The sequence below is a fragment of the Lepeophtheirus salmonis genome, chromosome 1, assembly GCF_016086655.4.
Source record: "Lepeophtheirus salmonis chromosome 1, UVic_Lsal_1.4, whole genome shotgun sequence".
NCBI classification, from domain to species: domain Eukaryota; kingdom Metazoa; phylum Arthropoda; class Copepoda; order Siphonostomatoida; family Caligidae; genus Lepeophtheirus; species Lepeophtheirus salmonis.
Window position 1 is genome coordinate 4,574,922 of NC_052131.2, and position 20,265 is coordinate 4,595,186.

General features: G+C 32.8%; 1 long non-coding RNA gene across 1 annotated transcript; it reads right to left on the reverse strand.

The window, feature by feature from the left end:
- Positions 1 to 7,251: 7,251 nt before the first annotated feature.
- On the reverse strand, positions 7,252 to 9,326 carry LOC121114294 (uncharacterized). The gene is made up of 2 exons (XR_011779322.1): positions 8,646 to 9,326; positions 7,252 to 8,580 (listed from the first exon to the last, which is right to left on the reverse strand). It is a non-coding gene; the product is annotated as an uncharacterized lncRNA (long non-coding RNA).
- Positions 9,327 to 20,265: the final 10,939 nt, after the last annotated feature.

Sequence of the window (20,265 nt, forward strand, 5' to 3'; positions counted from 1 at the left end):
AATATGAAAAATAATCATAGAATTCTCCAAGTATTTACTACTAGATATTGTTTCCATTTACTATATAACAAATTTACTATCATTCACAGAAATTTGATAATTGACTAGAGCATGTCTTGGACTCATATTTAAAAAAAAAAAACACATTTTGGCTATGAAAATGGGTGGAATCCTAGCGGATGACAATTTAAAGAAAGTGTATGGGAGTAACCTACAAAATATTTGTACTTTTATTGATTAAGTATCCTTTTTTTTTCCTTGTTTTGTAAATGCAAACAGATTTATCAGAACACAAGAAGCAATGCGATCTCATAGTCAATTTTAAATTAGTTAAATCTGAATGAACTGATGAACAAAGTTTACACATACATTTTGAAGATTTAAGTATTCAAAAGAAAATATACAAAGTTTATGTAAATTGAATACTTTTTCCCATGACGTCCTTTCCCAGGATTTGTAATAAGATGGCTTAATATGAACAAAGAGGTTGTCTTTGTTCGTTCTAGTAACTTCACTGCCCTTACTCTCAACTTTATTTTACATGAAAATACCAGAGAGGTGCATCTCCAGTGAAGAGGTAGGCGAACCTTTCATGTTCCATATTCTGGAGTACGATGTTAGAGGAGGATCATGGCTTAATTGCTTATTCTTTCAGTTTCCATATCGCTTCCCTCGTGTCTTTGAGGAAAAAGAAGATAAAACACATTTAGTCAACATTGAAACAAAAAAAATCCATGTTAGTATGTGTCATTTGAAGCGTCCATCATTAACCAAATTGCGTAAATACTACTTGATGCATTCCCAGAGTGTGGTCTACTGTATAGATAACACCTATGGAATTGCAGAGTCAAAAGCTCCTTAATATCTACACCAAAGGATACACCTCAATAAATTATGGGCAACTAAGTATCTACTCAATTTTTATACATGCAGATATACGCATTTAGAACCTATTATTCTACTATATTTTTTACTTTTAAGAATATTTTTTAAATGTAATTATTATTCTGAGAGGTACTCTGATTAGTATTCCGTTTGCGAAGGGGAATGGTCAGGATAGGGCATGTAAGTTGAAAATATATTTTAATTTTATATATGTACCTATTCTAAGTTTGATTTAATTCATATATATATGTATATATAGGGACGTCTGCAAGGGGTGAACTGGAGGGGTTATAGCCCCTTCCAAATAAAGAATTTTTTTGCATTTTACTTGAAAAGTTAATATTTGAAATTTTTTCGAAAAAATTCATATTCGAAATTTAATTTTTAAAATATTTTTTAACAAAAATTTAATTTTTCTGTGATTAGCTATGGATCTTCAAAAATTTTCTCCGCAATATTTCAAATTTGAAACTTTTTGTGAACAATTGTGGCTTTTTGAAATTTTTCCCAAAAAAATTTAATTTTTTGAGAATAGCTATGAATTTTTGAATTTTTTTTCAAAATTTAATAAAATTTAGTGGACTATCTGTGGATTTTTGAATTTTTTTCTCAAAAAGTTTAATAATTGAAATTATTTATAAAAAGCTGTGGATTTTTATAATTTTTTAGAATACCCATTATTTTTGAAATCTTTTGTAAGTGACTGCGGATTTTTGAAAAAAATTTCAAAAAAAAATTTGAAATATTTTTAAATAATATTTTATAGTTTAATTTTAATTATTACATTTTTCAAGAATATAATTTTCCAAATTTTTTTTTAAATTTTAATTTTTGGACTTTTTTGAAAAAAAAAAATCAAAAACCAAGCCCCTCAAATTATAACCCTGCGGACGCTCCATATGTTTATATGGTACACTTGTCCCCAAGAACTATAGCTTTTTGGTCAAGTTTTTTTTTAATGAATTATATGTACCAACAGCTGAAATAATATGACATCAATACATAATTACAAAAACTTTTGATTTCATGGGTATTTTATTGATGGATAACCAAAAAATTACTATGTTCTATAACTTTTGTTCACGCAATAGCAAATAAATCAACATACAGATTTCTAGTAGAGGTCTAGTAAAAATTACGATACGACGAGATTGTGTGATCGAAGGTGTAAACGAGTGTTGTTTTTTAATTTTTTTTTACTAGAAAATTTAATATTTGACTTTTTTTTTAAATCCAAAAACTAAGCCCTCCTACCCCATTCAAAAATATATATAATACTGCCTAGGCTCCTGACTTTTGAGGCTAACTCAATTTAAAAAATCATCTACATTTTGCAGCATACTCTTGAGAGGAAATAAGCACAATGATCGAGAAATTAATCAATTGTTTGTTCACATGACAATGCTGCTACCATTGGCTAGCCTTAATTCATTTTTTTGTGAGTAACTTTTTGTTCCTTTAGCATATATGTAGCTATGTACGAATACATACACATTTATTCAATCGCCTATGATCTGTCTTATGAGAAGATCCTCCAAATATGGGCACATCTTCATTAACGAAACAAATTTTATACAATGAAGCTCCTTTGTTATCTCTTCAGTTTATTTTTTTTGATAGGGTTTTTTAATAAGGACAGGTATATGAACCAATGTCATTTTTGCCTCCATATTTTTGAATTCATGTGTATTTATTTTCACATAATCTTTTTATAATCCATTTAAGGAGCTTATAAAGGATTTTTCTATATGAATATATCCATATTTATATAAACGGAGTGGAAATTGGCTATTCATTGGCCGTCATTTATTCTTTTAATAATAAGGATTCCATGGTATCTACACAACACATTGTGTTCTTTCCCAAGTATGTATAATGAACAATGATTCAAAACATTAATGACAACATTCTCAAAATTTGCCAGTTTGTAAAAATATAAGAACTCAATAAATAACATACCGGGCCAACTGTTATTATTAACCAATCTATATTATGCAAATTTTTGAGGTTGAAAGTCATTTTTTTTACAATGTCGTAGAACAAATAATTAGCTGTCAATTGCTAAGAAAACTTTGTCCTGACACCACCATGAGCACATAGTACGAGAAGAGGATTGAGATTGCAGCACTTCTCCGTGCGGAATTGTGCCAGAAGGTCATTTGGGAGCAGACTGGGATCACGATGAAGACGATTTACAATGTTTCGATCCGGTTGAAGGTTGTGGAGGACTTAAGACACTCTCCAAGAGCAGGCAAAAAATCCTTCCGTATCTGTCAACCCCCTGAAGTCGGCCTTTAAGGAAAAAACAAATTCCTTAATTGCTGACATCCCCAGGAAGATAAACAAGTCCCCATCAGCTAAAAGTCCGTGTGGAGAATACAAAAAAAGATCCTGAACCACCTCAAGAGAATCTGTGGGCTTATTGTGATCTTTTTAGATGAGAATACCTTTACTGTTGACCATGTGTTCAAATGGCAGAATCATCTGGTATTGATATTTGGGTGTGTAGCAGAGGAGCACTGATATGTCTCCATCACCAACCACCCTGCTTTAGTGATGATGTTAGGCCTGGTTGCATCCAACGGAAAGACCAAAAATCCCATGTTGTTCCCTTTAGGATACAGGCTGATGATTACGTCAAGATTCTAAACACCAACGTTATCCCATGGATCAAATCCATCGTTGTAAATCATCCCTGGGTATTCCAACAGGATGGAACGTCCGCCCACATTGGAAAGAAAACTCGAGAGATGCTCCAGCCTAAAATATACTTCTGGGCAAAGGACTTATGGCCCACACCTTAATCCCCTATACTATTTTTTCTAAGTGCACATGGAGTCCAACGCCTGCAGGAGACGCCACAGCAACATCCACGCCATGAAGACCACTGTCAACAAAGCCTAGGCCCTTCATGATCACTGAGTACATCAAGAGTGTCTGCAGCAGCTTCCACAAACGCCTGGAGATCATAATTAATTTTGAGGGTGGATAAATTGACTAAAACATGTTCTGTGGGTTTCAATTAATAATTAATAGTTAATAAACTTGTTTCCTAATTCACTTAAGATCCTGCCATGCACTTCAATACTTTTTGTGTAAAAATGGCTAAATAATAACGGTTGGCCCAGTAGTAACGCTTAGAAAGGAAAGTAGATCAGCTGTCATAACGTTTTATTAGATTCGGTAGGAGCAACTATGAGGGAAAGGAAATACACACAAATCTCATTCCGGATGTAGCAAGCTGCTCATAGACAAGAATGGAACACATGTGGATAGGTTTAATTCTGAGTCAAGCAAGTACTTACACTAATAACTTGTCAGCCAATACTAACTGTAACTAACAATAATAAAGAAAATGAAGTGATCTTTATTCTATCTTGAAACATTTCTTACAAAAAGATGTAGAAAGATGACATAACATCAGATGATAATAGTTAGCAAATTATTCATAGCTATTTACCCATTTTTCATTTAGTAGTAAGGGATGGTGGAGAATAATTCAGTTGGATTGTTGCTTTTATAGCTTTTGTTACAAAATCAGTGATTTTCGGAGCCTTGTATTATCCAATCCCCTTTTATTATTTTGAATATAAACAATAAAAGTTCCTTATTCGAATTTCGTATAAAACTAACTTTCATAATTTCCCCGTAATCCATTGAAATATGAACACTTACTAATTCAATAATTAATTAACGTTGAGTGATTGAAACTAATTCAAATTTATCCACATATATTAAAGCATAAGTAATTAGTTACAAAATAAAACAAATTAGCTTACATTAAAGTCGAGAAAAAGACACTTGAACGTGATCAACGAATTTCCATTTGCACACTCTCCAGCACCACCGTTTATGCCATTAGCAAGTTCTAAACGTTCGAGAGGAAGAAGTGTACTACCAAAAGTCCAAACTGGACCCAGGTGAGCTAAAAAAAACCGCCAAGGCAATCTCCTGATGTGCATGTGGGCCCATACAAGAGATCTCAGGGTTTCACATCAGACTGTCCAGAAAGCAATCAAAGGAGTGGGTGGAAAGACGATTTTGAGAGTGGAGAGGCCACTTTTCACATCACCAATGAAAGAACCCCATCTCCTCCGTTGCAAGACTCTTTTAAATTAAATTTTTAAGTTATTTTTGAAAATTTTGGGCCCCCTACGGCCTACAGCCCTGAGGCCAACCCCCCTCGACTACACCTTTTGTGTGCATGTCTAGGGGGAGGCCTTCAGTGTCCGTCATCCAAACACCAAGGCCCTCAAAGCCACGTTCAAACAGCTCTGGGACCCCATAACTGAGTACTACATCTGCAGTGGGTGCCAAGGCTTCCAACCCCGCCACCCGGAAGCCATCAAGGCCGCTAAGGTTAGCTACATTGATGATTAAGAGATCTCAGACACAAATATATTTAAAGTATTAATTTGGTCGAAATTATAATTTTAATTAATAAATTATATCTTGTTGAAGTTTAAAATTCAAAGTGTTCAGATTTTAATGGACCACTCGGTAGATGAACATAGAGGAAGAGTCTCTGATTTGGAGTTTATTAGTATTAACATCAATGTTCTTTCATCAGTATTAAGTCAGTCTCTCTTCCATTAAAGCCATTATATTTTTACTATGGAGTATAATTATGAAATTTCTCCCGTTTGATAACCCAGAATCGTCAAAAAGCATGAAAAAATTCCTATTATTTGAATCTATAAGTATAAATATCGAACTTATGAGAATTTAATCAACAAGACTTTAAAAAATATGCCAAAGTTTCCTTTAAAATAAATAATATATTATTAAAAAAGATATCATTCATTTTGCGATTAATATTCATTACTCTATCCATCACTGTCAAATAAGTATAAAATTCAATAAATTAATAAGAGCTAATTATATGTATAGATAACTGGAGGTGGGATTTTGAGGCTTAAAACACGGCCTGTCAAAAATATTATTTCTTTTAAAATCATCACTTTTCAATATAGATTTCATTTTTTTTAAATTTAGGAAATGTGTCAATAGCGTATTAATTTAAAGAGTTTTATTTCTAATTTCAGGGAATACATATTATTTGGCGAAAACTTGTTGGGTGCAGTTATTAAAGAAATATATTTAAGGTAAATACATTTTTTTCAAATTTCTAGGAAGAATTATTAAATTTTTATTTTAATAGCTTTTCCGCTCTTCAATTATTGTTATCTTAATTGGCTGTTAAAAATTTTAAACTAATAATAATTTATTACAAATGAATGAATAAAATAGGCCTATAATGTATAAAAGTAAATGAAGAAACAATAGATTTTTATATATTCCCGATGTTGATAATTCCATTTCAACTGATGTATAGACTATGTCTCAAAATAAATGGTACATTGATTAATCAGCCTATTTGTCTGTTGTTAATTTGAACTGGTATACTTGTTGCACAAAAAACTTCAAAGGTACACACAAAAAAAAAAAAAAAGATTTGAGGAAAACAACTGTTTATAACTACGAATGCCAGCAGCACAACTCATTAGCAGCTCAAAAGCAGATGTGAAAATATAAAAGTCAGAGCCCAGTCATGTATTATGATTTGCAGGTCAGACCGGCTGTGGGTAGAATAAAGGCTGTATCACCAATCGAAAAGGTTGCGAAAGAAAGGTAAATCCCTGAGAGACAAAACTGGAAAGGGACGGAAGAAAATTCTTAGGACCAAAGCAAAAATTATTATTTACAAATATTTGAGAAAAACCCGTTAAAACGTGCTCCAAGGACACTAAAAACACATAAAATTGTTAGTATAAAGAAGGAATTTTATTTTCCAGAGCAGTTGTCATTATTATTTAATTCCAAAGTAGTGAACGTCCTTTCCTATAGATTCAATTTTAGTCAAAACCTGTTTGAACGTTCGTTTGAGGTCATAAAAGACGGAGCTTAGCCCAGAGGATTTATTGTGGACTTCTAATTATAAGTCCTAGTTTGACTCAGAGTAGAATTGGGGATCGACATACAGGTAATTCTACGTAGTAATGTCCTAGTTTTATTTCCTTTTCTCCTTCCTCTCTTGTCACAACTGATTGTGACTGATCTAATAAAACGTCATGAACATTATTCTTTCTCTCCTCTAAAAAATTCTACAAATTGTCAGGCTTACCATGTTGATTTCGGTATTTTTTTTTTTTTAACATGCCCATTCTTCACTGGATTTTCATCATAGCATTTATCACTTGCTTCTACAACAAATGGGGTAGATGAACTGAAAAAAATACAACAATGACCTTACATATGCTCAAAATACCTTTTCTTGACCATATGTCATGTATTTATGGGGGGGAACTATTTATTAAACTTACATAGTCAAACATATACCTATATATAAAAACCAAGGCTGTAAAATTCATAAATCAAAGTTTTTATTTAATTCTTTTAGTACAATATCAAGCCTACCACATGCTTCTGTTTAAGGTATAGATATACATTTGAATCCAATAAATGGGAGGTTTTTTTAATACTTTATAAGAAGTGTTACAATCATACAATTTAAGTCAAATATGCCCATTCTGTTCAATAACTTCTTGCCAACAGGAATTCAAAATTAATTATGCCCTTCCTGTAGAAGCCCTTATCCTTATTGGTACTTAACTCAAAACAACCCCTTGTCATGGCCTGTGTTGAGGCCAAACATGTATCTCCAGGTGCGCTTCCCATACACAGAAACAGGTGGAGTCACTTGACGCAGGTCTGGACTGTAAGGTGGATGCATAAGAACTTCCCAACCAAGCTACCGATGCACCTATTTGAGTTTATTTTTGTATGCCGCCTTCTGCAAATTGTTCAAAACGTTTTTATGATCGATGATCAGCTCCTGGGAGATGCTACAACAGCTAACATCACGGACTATAATTTTCCTTAAGAGACAAAAAAAAATCTTCTTTTTTTAGAGAGAGAAAAATTTCAAAAATTCATAGTTATTCACATAATTTTTAATAATTAAATTTTCCAGAAAAAAAATTGAAAAATTAAATTAACTTTCAAATATTAATTTCTTTCTAAATTTCTAGTAAAAACAAAAATTCCATTAATGTCTTCTTTTTTTTTTTTGGGGGGGGGGGGTGAGGTTCCAACCCGACCAACTTACTCCCTGCGGACGCCACAGTAAATTAAAATAGTGATATATTGCAGGGGCGTCTATGATTTCGGAAGTTTCTACTTGACAAAATGTAAATTTGTATATAAATGATATGTAATTGCAATTTTTTGTAACATTTTCCAATATATCCAATACATGAATAGTTTGTTGAATATTATAGTATGCTCAAACACGTTGAGACGTGTGATTGTTGTCATATGTGCAAATTCACCTTGATACTCCCTAATGCATATCATCACAAAAAACGAAAATAACCAAGGAATGAGGATGAAAGATCCAACAGACCACGTAGATACATAGATGCATAGAAAGTCAGTCCAACAATGTGCAGAGATCATAATTTAAAACGATCTCATTTAGTGTACGTATGTACTATTAGATTAAAATTTACTCTATAGATTCAGGTCAAGGTCTCAAACCCCATGATGATGAAGGAATATTTTATAAATTAAAATACAAATCATTATTGTTTAAACTCTTCTTCTTTTTTTTTTTTTCTTAAATATATCGAAAGAATCTCAAATTTCAATTCCCCTTAGGGAATTGAAATCCTTCACCATGGGTCAATTCCATCTCTGAAAAATAATATATGAACATATTTTATTATAAGATTGGTACTAATTGAGCAAAAAATATATACATAGGTCGTTTGAAAAGTATGTGCTGAGAGATGGCACTACCGGCACGTATTGAGGTTATGTTTAGTTCGTAGCATCTCTTGGAAGAATATAAACCAACTTTCTGCCAGATCAGTCTATTACTTTCCTCATTAAATATCTAAAAAAGGGTAAAACTATTACAGTTAAATATCTTTAATCGTTATGGGACCGTTTGACTCAAGAGCTGCAAGAAAAACACCTGGAATTGGCCCATAAAAAATTCATTTTCCTTCACGAAAATGCACCATCTCCACAGTTATGGTCTCAAAATTTATGGAAATAGGGTTCGAACTCGAGATAACCACAGCACTAGCAATCTTACAGACCTTCACTCTTCCATCCATCACCATGTCATGAATTTTATAAATAATTTATGGTGTAGTAGTTCCCATAACTTTTATTAATCCCTTTTTTTTTTTAAAGTTTATTGAGGCGTTTTTCCAATAAAATAATCATTAATCAACACGGATAATTATTTTTCGTCCATTTTTTGGAAATTACTCCACTTCCTCGATTCAATCGAAAAACAAACAGAAAGAAATAGACCGATCCGACTGAAAGTCGGTGTGTGTTCTTCCAAGAGATCCCATTAACTAAACGTAACCTCGATACGTTCCAGAGTGGCTTTCAAACAAAGCTCGTATATTTTTGGAGATATGTACATTGCAAGTAGGCATTCAACTATATTTGTAAATAAATGACTCAAATAATATAATTATGAGCACGCAAATGCATTGACGCTTATAACGACATGATGAACGCCAAATGAGTGTTAATTCTCTTCTTGCAGATTAACAAAAAAAAAACATGACGATGATGTTCAACTCAATAGTTCTTTCATACTTACATATAGCCCATAGGTATTAAATATGGCACCCACCAAATCACTCAAGGAGCATGTATCTACAATCTACATACCTGTAGAAGAATTGCAAATCATCCCCTTATACGAAAATTCATTGACCTCCAACGCACTTATTACATAGATATATAGTATACATTGCGCATATTATATAAGTTGATATACATACATAAATTTAAACGATTCGGCTCATGGTCAAAATCGATGGACTAAGGCTGGGACCCTGAACTTTTCATCACTACAGAGTTCAGTAGCATTATTAATATATTGTGGCATACAAAATATGTTTCAACAAATAATAAATTTGGCGGATTTGTATGTAATCTCTTAACGATGCAATGCTGAGCACAAGGGTTACGAGGATCCACTGTTCTAGGAATGCAACGTTGGGTAATAATATTTCTAATTTGAGTAATAAGTTACATATTACATAGAATCAAGAGTAATACTTTACTTTATATTACTAATTTCCCCCAACATTCAATCTTTATTCTTCTTTTTTTTCGATTCAATCTTTTTGACCATGCAACGGTCCTAAGAACCGATACCTCGGTCCTTCATTCCAATGGTCCTAGCTAGGGCTAATTATTCAATGATAAAATATCTGGTAGTAGGTCAAAACCCCGAAAGACAAAACGTCGACCGACGACAGGACGCCGAACGACAAAATGTCGGTCGGAAAATATTACATTTCAAAATATGAAAAACAATTTCACTCCTGACATTTCCCGCCGGATATATTTACCACACCACCCCCTTCAAAAACTAATAGTAAGGAACTCTCACAAAACCCCATTTATACCTCGAAATTTGGGGGTATTTTGGTTATTGCCGGCCTCAAAATGAGATGTAACCCACCTGCTGTTAATTAAATTACTTTTAAGGCCGAATATATAAAAGTATGAATAGAAAAACATATAAAAAAGATCAATAAATACATTAAACATAAAAATAAGTACCCAAAAAAACGGTTACCCCACTGTTGTTCACCATAACTTGTCTACTCAAGTGTAAGTTCGTATGTTTTTGGAGGTTGCAGTGTTGGGTTTTAATCTGTTTAGTGAGGCTCATTGCACAGACCAAATATTCGGAGGTAAATATCAGGATGTTAGATGGGCCAAAAAACGGATGGCTCCATATATATTATGATAACCTTTTTTCAGGTATTTAACATTTACTCCGCAGATATCCCCCCCCCCTCCTACATTAATAACATTAATGGGCCACTCAACCCCCCTCCCATTTATACCCCGAAAGTTGAGGGGTTTTCATGTATTGCCAGGTACAAAAAGGGATGGAACCCACCACCATCAGAAAAGTTACCTTCAAAGCCACTCCCAACCCCTCAATTTATATCCAGGGATTTGGGGCTGCTTTCGGGCACTGCCAGGTCCCAAAACGAGATCAAATCCAAAACACCCTCAACTTTCAGGGGCCTTCAGGTTGTAAATGTAAGACGTGGTGGTGGGACTCATCCCATTTCGGGCCCTGCAAAACAGTTCCAACATTTGGGGTCTAAATGTGGGATTGTGAAGGGATCTTATTGGTTGCTTAATTAGTGGCGGTGGGTTTCATCCCATTTTTGAAAACGGTGGTACCTAAAAACAGCCCAAACATTCGGGTTATAGATATTAAATTCTTATTCTCTTCAACCTTAGTTATAACTTAACAAAATAAAAACAGGGAAAGTAATGAGTAATTTGCTAGAGCCTATTATAATAAGTTCTAGCCACACACTTCCTACTTTAAACTTGAGGTATTTGTCCCTTTGAAAGAGTTTGTGTTAAATAGATGAAAGAAAATAGTAAGTACGTCATTTTAACTATTGTATTTACAATAAAAAACCAATAAGGATTGGTCTTAGGAATGACAACTTTTATTAGGACCGGACAGATAGAACTGCAGTCATTTTGGTTTACACTATGATTAGGTGAATATTTGTAAACTAATATACAGTCTTACCTTTCAAAAACTAATTTCTGCTACATTTTTTGTGATAGCATAGTTGTAAAACCATGGATTCTTTTTTGTCCTCGATCCTCTGAATAAAACTGGAAAATATAGATTTTTACAGATTTACAATAATGAAGTATGCAAATATGAAGGAGCAGGCTTTAATTTTGCATCGTTGGATTTACAATCCTAACTTATTCTTCACTAATACTTCCATAATTATTTATGATCTGGTTCATAGACACTTTATAATTTAGTATTGTACAAATAATAAAACATTTTTATATTATGATAATAAATTATAAAAAAAACTTTATATTCCGTTAAAAAATTTTTTTTTTTAGTCGTTGATGAGTTCAATCATACTATGCCTATATTTTGATATAGTAAAAATATAAAATTTTCCATAGGGGGTTGGGGCAGTTTCCTGTAAGTACCAGTAGTTGCATAAATACGCGGACTAATTTTTAAACGCTTATATCTCGAGGTTCCGTGAGCGGAAATAAAAAATTCCAGAACAAGTAACTCGGTAAACCTTTTGGCTTTGTTTTTTTTTTCTTACTCGAATCAAACAAAGTCGTTTACAATTAATGACGAGGCCAAACGTTGCCACTCTCCTCCGCACCGGTAGGTCTGTCAAGGAGATAATCAAGGATACTGGACTATCCAGGACTACTGTGTTCAAGTTCCAGAAGCTTGTGAAGGAGGGAAAAGATCTGAAAGACCTGCCCATACCTCTGGAATGACTCAGGATTGGCTTGCTGTCAATATGCCATTTTGGAACAAAAACATTTGCCCACCTCAATCACCTAATTTGAATCCCCTTGACTACAGTGTGTGGTGGCAAATTGAGAAGAAGGCCTGTGCTACACGGCAACCTAATTTTGGACTCATTGAAGGCCAGCATCAATGAGCAATGGGCAGCCATGGAAGACCATTACCTCATTAATGTGTGCAAGGCCTTCCGTGGGTACTTGGAGGGTGTCATAGCAGTTGATGGCGGTTATATTTAGTAATTATATTAAATTTTATACCAGAATAAATTCTCTATTATATAATTCTCAAAAAAAATACGTCATGCGAATTTTATTACACATTTAATTATTTGCCACAGATAGTGCGTGTATTTATTCAACTACCGGTGTATGTTTTGATGCCTAGACTTAAAACTTTTAGTTATTACTTAACATACAAACTTGCAGTTAAAAACATTGCTTATTAAATTTTGGTTAGGTTCCAATTATTAATAGTGTACAGTATTGAAATGACCAGATTAAAAATCAAGTAGATCGCAGCTTTAGATTAAATTTTAAAATTATTTTAGAATTATCTTGTCTGGCATACAAGATTTTAAATAATTTATCAGGAATATTTTTTTTTAATTTGTGCTAAGCCCACTAAAAAATACTAAAAAGTGGACTTTGAAAATTAGTTTATCCCATTTACTATATATCCTATATATCTCGAGGATAAATTTTACCAAATTTATTGGATTTCATTCGAAGATAGAACATTCTTTGGACCTCAAAAGTTATTGAGAACGATAAGAAAGAATGGAAAGAACTAGAGTGGAATGACTCATTCCTGGTAATCTGCGATATCTCTGATGATTATGTTAATAGTTCTTTAAAGAACCATTAAACTTAACAAATAGATTAGACTAAAAGGATGTGTTTTTCCAACTCCCATGGTTGTTTTATCTTTTGGTCAGCTGGAAAAAGCAAAGATCAATATCAATCTGAAAACCTTTTTGGAATAGAAGGGAGTAAAAAGATTCATAAATAGTTATCATCCCATCAATGAGTCTCGTATTGAATAGGTATGTCTTCACTTTTTGGAAAAGAAGAAGATATAAAAATGATCATTTTGCAATATAGGATTAAGATATCCCTGTGCCTTTTCCACGACTGTCCTAGAGTTGAAAAAAATGCATAGGGAACTCCTTCAAAATCTTGGCCCATCGAAAAGAATGGCTGGTGTTCACAGCAAGACCATTACAAAATTGAACGATTGTCTCTAAAGTTATTTTCATCCTCTACCAGGGCGGAGAAAGGCTTTTGGTTTAGATAGATTGATTTAATTTGACAACTTTGGGCAATCTTTCTTTCATTAAGACCGTGACACTTCCTTTTGACTCATATATTTTGTATTTCCATAGATATCATATTGTTTTTGACCTATTTAAAGCGCTAATTTCCTATTATGTTGGGAAACACTTTTTTCAAAACCTTTAGTAAAGTTATCAACTATAAATTACAGATAATATAAATGAATTGTTCCATTGTCCAGATCAATAAAGTTAGAGAGAAGATGCAGCGGCCCCAAAAATTGGACTTCCCGTCATAAATCTTTGCTAAATAACGTGACACAAATGTCAGTTAGTGACGTCATCATCAATCAGTCCCATATTAAATTCTGATAAAAGCCTAATGTGTATACAATCAAAATGACATAACGGCATGACGGCCATTTTCAACATTTGGCGGACTTTAATCATAAGGACCAGGGCTGCGGAGTCTGATTCAGTGCCTTTTTTGGTGTAGTCGAAGTCGGAAAATGTGTAACAACTCCGACTTTGGCAACAAAAATTAGTATAACTTATGGAAATAAAACTGCTTTATAATCTAATGCTTTTATTTAGTGGTGTTTGTAAACTTTTTCCCTAAATGGTTATAAATTAAAAGTATTAAGTACTTTTAATTTATGAATCTTGAAAGTTAACTCCTTTATAAGTTTACTTCACCAATTTCAAACGTGCTCTATAGTCTATAGTATAATCACAATATCCGAATATCTCTAAAGTCTAAATTATTATGTTGGGTAGACTATAGCCACTAGCCATGCTAGTTCATGACTTAATCTTGAAAATAGTCAATGTCATCAGAGTAAAAAGTAACGTAACAGTGAGAGGTTGTTTGTATTCTTGTTCTTTGATTACGAGTACATAAATTATCTTCAGAAAATTAGAAATGTATTAGCAATAGATAAATTTTGTTCCATTTTATTGTTTGTTCATTTTGTTAAATATCTTGTATTTCAAATATTATCATTATACCTGGCACAATTATTAATTAATAACCACATAAAGCTATAAATTAGATCTATATTTATAGTATCCAGACTCAAATGACCAAATAATACTTATATTGGCTATAAAACATATTATTAAAAATGTGTGTTGGATACAATACTGGAGTTGGAGTTGGGGATTTTATCCCCAACTCCACAGCCCTTAAGACAGTTACATAAATACTATTTAAACATTATTATGATATAAACGATACGACCTCATTGTCCAACTCGGTTGAGTTTGCCTTCTCTAGACAGCGCCCTCCAATTGTATTGTATTGTAATTTGAATCCAGAAATTTAATTTGCCTGAGGTCATGGCAAAGCAGTGATTCTCAAAATATGAAAGTGTCATTCCATAATTATAAAGTACACGGTGTAAGGCCCATAGGGGAGACATAACATATTGCATACGTTGACCATAGCATTTGGGTTTAATAATGGTTACTATAAATATTTCATTCCTTAAGAAGAAGAAAATTGAAGTTAAATTGGAACAAGTTATATTTAATATATTATAGTAGATTAAATTATGTTTAGAAAGTTTTTTTGCCATTTATTTGCAACAAAATAAGAAGGATTAAGACCCTAACCTTTAACAAGAATTAATATTCTTTATAATCATTATATACGTATGTTGAAGTAGTATCAAAGTTGATATAATTTTTAACAATTATAATTTAAGACTAACTCATAAATATATGTAGACATGTAAGTATATATTAAAGGCTTTAACATACAAAGGAACAAAAACCTCTTAAAAGACTAATTATACATGCACATTGCACATCCCAGGGTTTTCTAAGATAACTAATTATAATATAATCGGAGTATAATTGATATTTTGTTTTTTGATTCTTTTTGCAAAATTCAGTTCGTGACCCTAGGATTCATCATCCTATTCTTAATCCATATAATCCTCTTTCATCGTCTAATGCTGATTATATACGTATATTATAGTTAATCAGCTTTTGAATCATATTAAAACTCTGGATAAATATCAGAATAGATTACGAGGCATTTTTGACAATCGAATTCGAGTCTAAAGTCGTTGTTTAATGAGACTTTACTGTGATTTGGGTATGAGTACTGGTGAACACTGTTGGGAAGTAAAGTGTTATTCCCCTGTGACCGCCTCTAATATAACTTTTGACCGGTTCTTATTTCATATTTTTTTTTCGAAATGTTGGAAGATAGACCAAAAATCTTCTGATCGATTTTTCTTTTAAAAAAAATACAGTTTTATAAGGGTAATTGACAATAATTAGTGTAGGTTTATTCATGCGCTAAATTATAAGTATATTTTGCTATATATTATCGACAAATCAACATTTTAGGAATATTTTCTTCCGTTAGTTTTTGTCTTCGATTAGTATTGGTAGTTTTAAACATTCCAAAAGACCTTTCAACGGCCACATTAGTAATTGGAACAAATTTGAATCTGGCAAGATCTTCAGAAGTCTTTTTCGAGGGAGGCATCTCATCCTCACCCTTATTGATTATACGTCCAAATTTTTGTCTCAGATCAGGGTTTCGAAATTTGGTACAAAACTATCTATCCTTTGTTGCAAGATTAAAGGATGATGATTTAACAGTCAATTTTGTGCCAAATTTTCCCTTCCTCCCATTGGCTATTGCCATATATCTGATAATGTAATCATTACCTTGATTGGAAAAAAAACACATATTTTCCTCCAAGAAGAAGAGAGTTTTTTCTATTGATTGTCCACTTAATGAAGGAGGGATTTTGCAGGTGGAGTTTCCCTCCAAAATATCATCAAAAAATAATCTAAACTGTTTTGTAATCTAATTTGAATCCAAATGTTCTCTGATTATTTGATCCCAGTCTAGAAAAATGAGCAGTTTTCACTCAAAATAATGTAAAATGACCTATTTTCAAACAGAAGTTCAAAATAAGTAATTTTTTGACCAATTGAGCGATCACTCACAAATCCTAAGTAACTAAGTAATTAGTAACTTATTACCAAGGTTAATAGAAACACAAGGTTATACCATAACGCATGTTCGACTGATGTTTGACTTCCACCACGCTTTTTAATAGTGACGTCACAGAGAATGATAATTTGCTTTCTTTTTTTGGGTTAAAAATCTGTCTGTCTTGCCCAGAAGTAGGTACGATACATCAAATTAAAAATTCTAGTGAGCCCGATTACATGATGGTCTAATCTTGTATTTTTATAAACCTTGCTTATTACCAGAGCATTAGTCTGCTCAAGAAATCCTGAATGCGCTCCCGCTCAGTTACAAATTTTGTAAGCGCGCTCTCACTCCCGCTCGTTTTTTAAAGTAATGAGTGTGCTCCTTCTCCTCCTCAATTGAAAGCGAACGGTTCACATATATAAGATTATTTGAATTCGAAAAGTCATTATGATTTCAAATAAATTTTTAAAATTGATATATATTATGTATTCCAAAAAATAAAGAGATTTAAGATGCAAGAAAAAATAAAACTTGAAGATCTAAAATTATATTTGAAATTGAAAAATCCATAAAAAGATTAATCCAATGTTTCAGCCATTAAATATGTGATTCACTGACAAAAGTTTTTTTTTTTTTTTTTTCACAAAGTGTTCATTTATTAAACTCTGGTAATAACTCCTGAAATAATTGGCCATCTTTAGAAAATACTCTCTCAACGGTATCTGAGGACAACAGTGAATAAATCCGTAGGGAACAATTGTTCTTGATCAGATCTAGCGGTTATATATTCAAATTACTTTTAATAACTATTATTACATTGATATAATTCACATTACTACATACAAATAAGATAATATTAAGGACTAATGGGTAATTGTTCCCAAAGAGTGTGCCTTGAGGTGTGTTGATATACGATTTGTGACAACCTAATAGCTTATAATGATTTGTTTAATTAAAACATGTGTGTATATAAACTTTTATTCGGTTTTTGATGTACCTTGGGCACAAAAGTTTGGGAACCACTGTCTTCGAGGATTTGCAATTACGAGGTTTCATGCACCCTCATCCAGTCAGTGTAAGTGTATTTTCTTGTCAGCTGTTCTATTTTTCTGCTTCTTTTCTCCTAATTAGTTTTTTGAATGTTGAATGGTTAAATTATACCTTGGCAAGTAGCTATGAAGAATACTCAGGAGTACCAACTGATTTTGGCATTTCTTTCTGTTTCCTTTACAAGGAAAGGTTCCGTGATCTAATACAATACGTCGTTATACCATGCAAACTTTCCTTCAAAAACAAACAGAAAAAAAGAACAAAATCATCTGGTAGTTGGGCAAATGAGTCAATCATACCAATTGATATAAAGTGATAAGTATAGTATAATTTATTATTTTTTTTATGAAATAACTATGACCTATCAAGTCAGACAAGAGACAGCTGACACCAAAAAAACATAAATTATTTTTGTGGTAGCAAGATAACGCCATAAAAAGTTAATAAAGTGTTCTGTTTGTTTTGAGTGGAAAGGTTGTGATATTCAATAAAGTTAACACTGTAAATTACCAACGGATTTTTGGTGTTTTTTTTTTTAAAGGTTGTGAGATAAAATAAAAGTATCAACGGGTTAGACTCTACATAGCTAAGAGTCTTCATCTCTGATGAATAATTAGATTTCCGTCTTTTCCAGAGCCCCATAATCAACAGAACAACTATTCATGTGATACAAAAGAGAGGATTTACGGAATCTGTAGATACTATTAAGAATTCGAATATATTATTATGTATGTACATACCTATTCTTTCTTTCTTTTTGGAATGCAAGGTTAAACACGTTGTATCTTCATTATGATTATTATGATTTTAATAAAGGGATTCTTTGAAGAAAGAATACATATTATGTATTTATTTATCTATAATCCTTCCATGTACTACTTCATCTTTATAAAAAATAAAAAGAATGTAAGAAAAATAACCTCATCAAAAAATATTTTTAATAATGCAATAACACACTCATATCTCCAAGGTTGGAAGCGTCTATTGTATATATATATTATATAGAGATACTTTACGATATCCAACATATATAAGTAGGTAAAACCATCATAATATCTGCAGTCAATAATAAATAAAGGGTGCGCAATCTATCTGTGCCTCAAAAATGATTTTTTCAAATGCAATTTCCTCTCCAACCAGTTTTCAGATTAAAATATAAAAGCAGATTCTGCAAGCTTGATGGATTTTGATTTATTTTAACTCAATAAAATCACACCTACCCCCATTACAGTCTCTATACGAGCCCAAAAACGCGAGTAGGCCTTTACCACTTGATACCTTGGCAAATCCTGGAATTAATTATTGATCCGACCGATAAGTTCGTGTTTGAAATAACAGGAGATTTGGTTGGTTTGTCATTCGATCGCCCACACAAAAAAAAATCCATCAGATTCAGATCTGGCGAGTTTGGAAGCCAAAAATCAAATTTCCTCCTAATCTTAGAAACGAACTTCATCCATCGTCATCATTTTTTTCAAACTGGTGAAGTTTAAACAAGATATTTAACAAAAAAAAAATGCTTGAGAGCCTGCATTTTCCCAATAGAGTACGTCAAAATGGCGGCATAGATAGCTTCCTCACCCTGTATGAATAGATACATATATTGTACTTTGAGCATAAACAGATCGTATAGAAAAATATATTATACTGCTCTTCCAATTTTTGGAAACTTTACACTGTTAAAATTTCATTTTTAAAATAAGTGCCCCTCATCATCCTAAATTTTTATTAGGCAGTTAATGTGTACATTTATATATTCATCTTGTGGTTCTCATATTTTTGGACCAGTTTAATTACTCAAGCATGAAATGCAATTCCATTAAATAGGATTGCTTCAAGGAATTTTGTCCATTTTTCAAGGAGAGAGTTTCTAACTACAATAACCATACTTACGTTATGATTAATCATAGGATGGGGAAAAAGTAATTTCGTATTTTTCGCTTACTTTCAATGCTTTATAACAAGTGTTGCAATCATCCAATTTAATCCCAGCATGCCCTGTTCTGTTCGATAACTTGTTGCAACAAGAATTCAACTTCATTATGCCCCTCTCGTAGAAACCCTTGGTGCTATTGGCAAAAAACTCGCACAACTAATTTTCACCGCCCACTATTGAGGCCAAATTTTGTATCCCCCAGCATGTTAGTCATGGACAGTAACAGGTGATATTCACTTGGAGCTAGGTCAGAACTGTAGGGTGGATGTATAAGAAATTCCCCTCTGACCTCCTGGAGCTTCTGAAGCGTTATCAAAGATGTGGTCATTGTCTTAATGATGCATCGTTGTCTTCTATTTACCAATGCTGGCCGCTTCTGTTCGATTCCCAACTTCAAACGGTCGAGTCGTTCACAGTAAAGGGAAGAATTGAGCGTTTGGCCATTGGGGAGTAGCTCATAGTAGACTTATTATATGCCAATCCCACCAAACACACGACAATACCTTGAGACAGTCAATCCTGGCTTTCCCAGGTTCTGGGCCACTCCTTTGGCTTTCGACCACATTCTCTGTCGCTTGACATTGACGTAAGTGGTCCATTTTTCATCACCAGTCACTTACCACTTCAGAAATGGCGCGCTTTTCCCTTTCAGATAGTAAAAATGTAAAATTTGGCAAAGGTCGCACGATAATTCACAATTGAACCGACCAAGCGCAATATTGTAAGAAAATTGTTAGTAGTATATCCGTTAACACCTTTACAAAGTCTTATCATATGATCCGATGAGACCA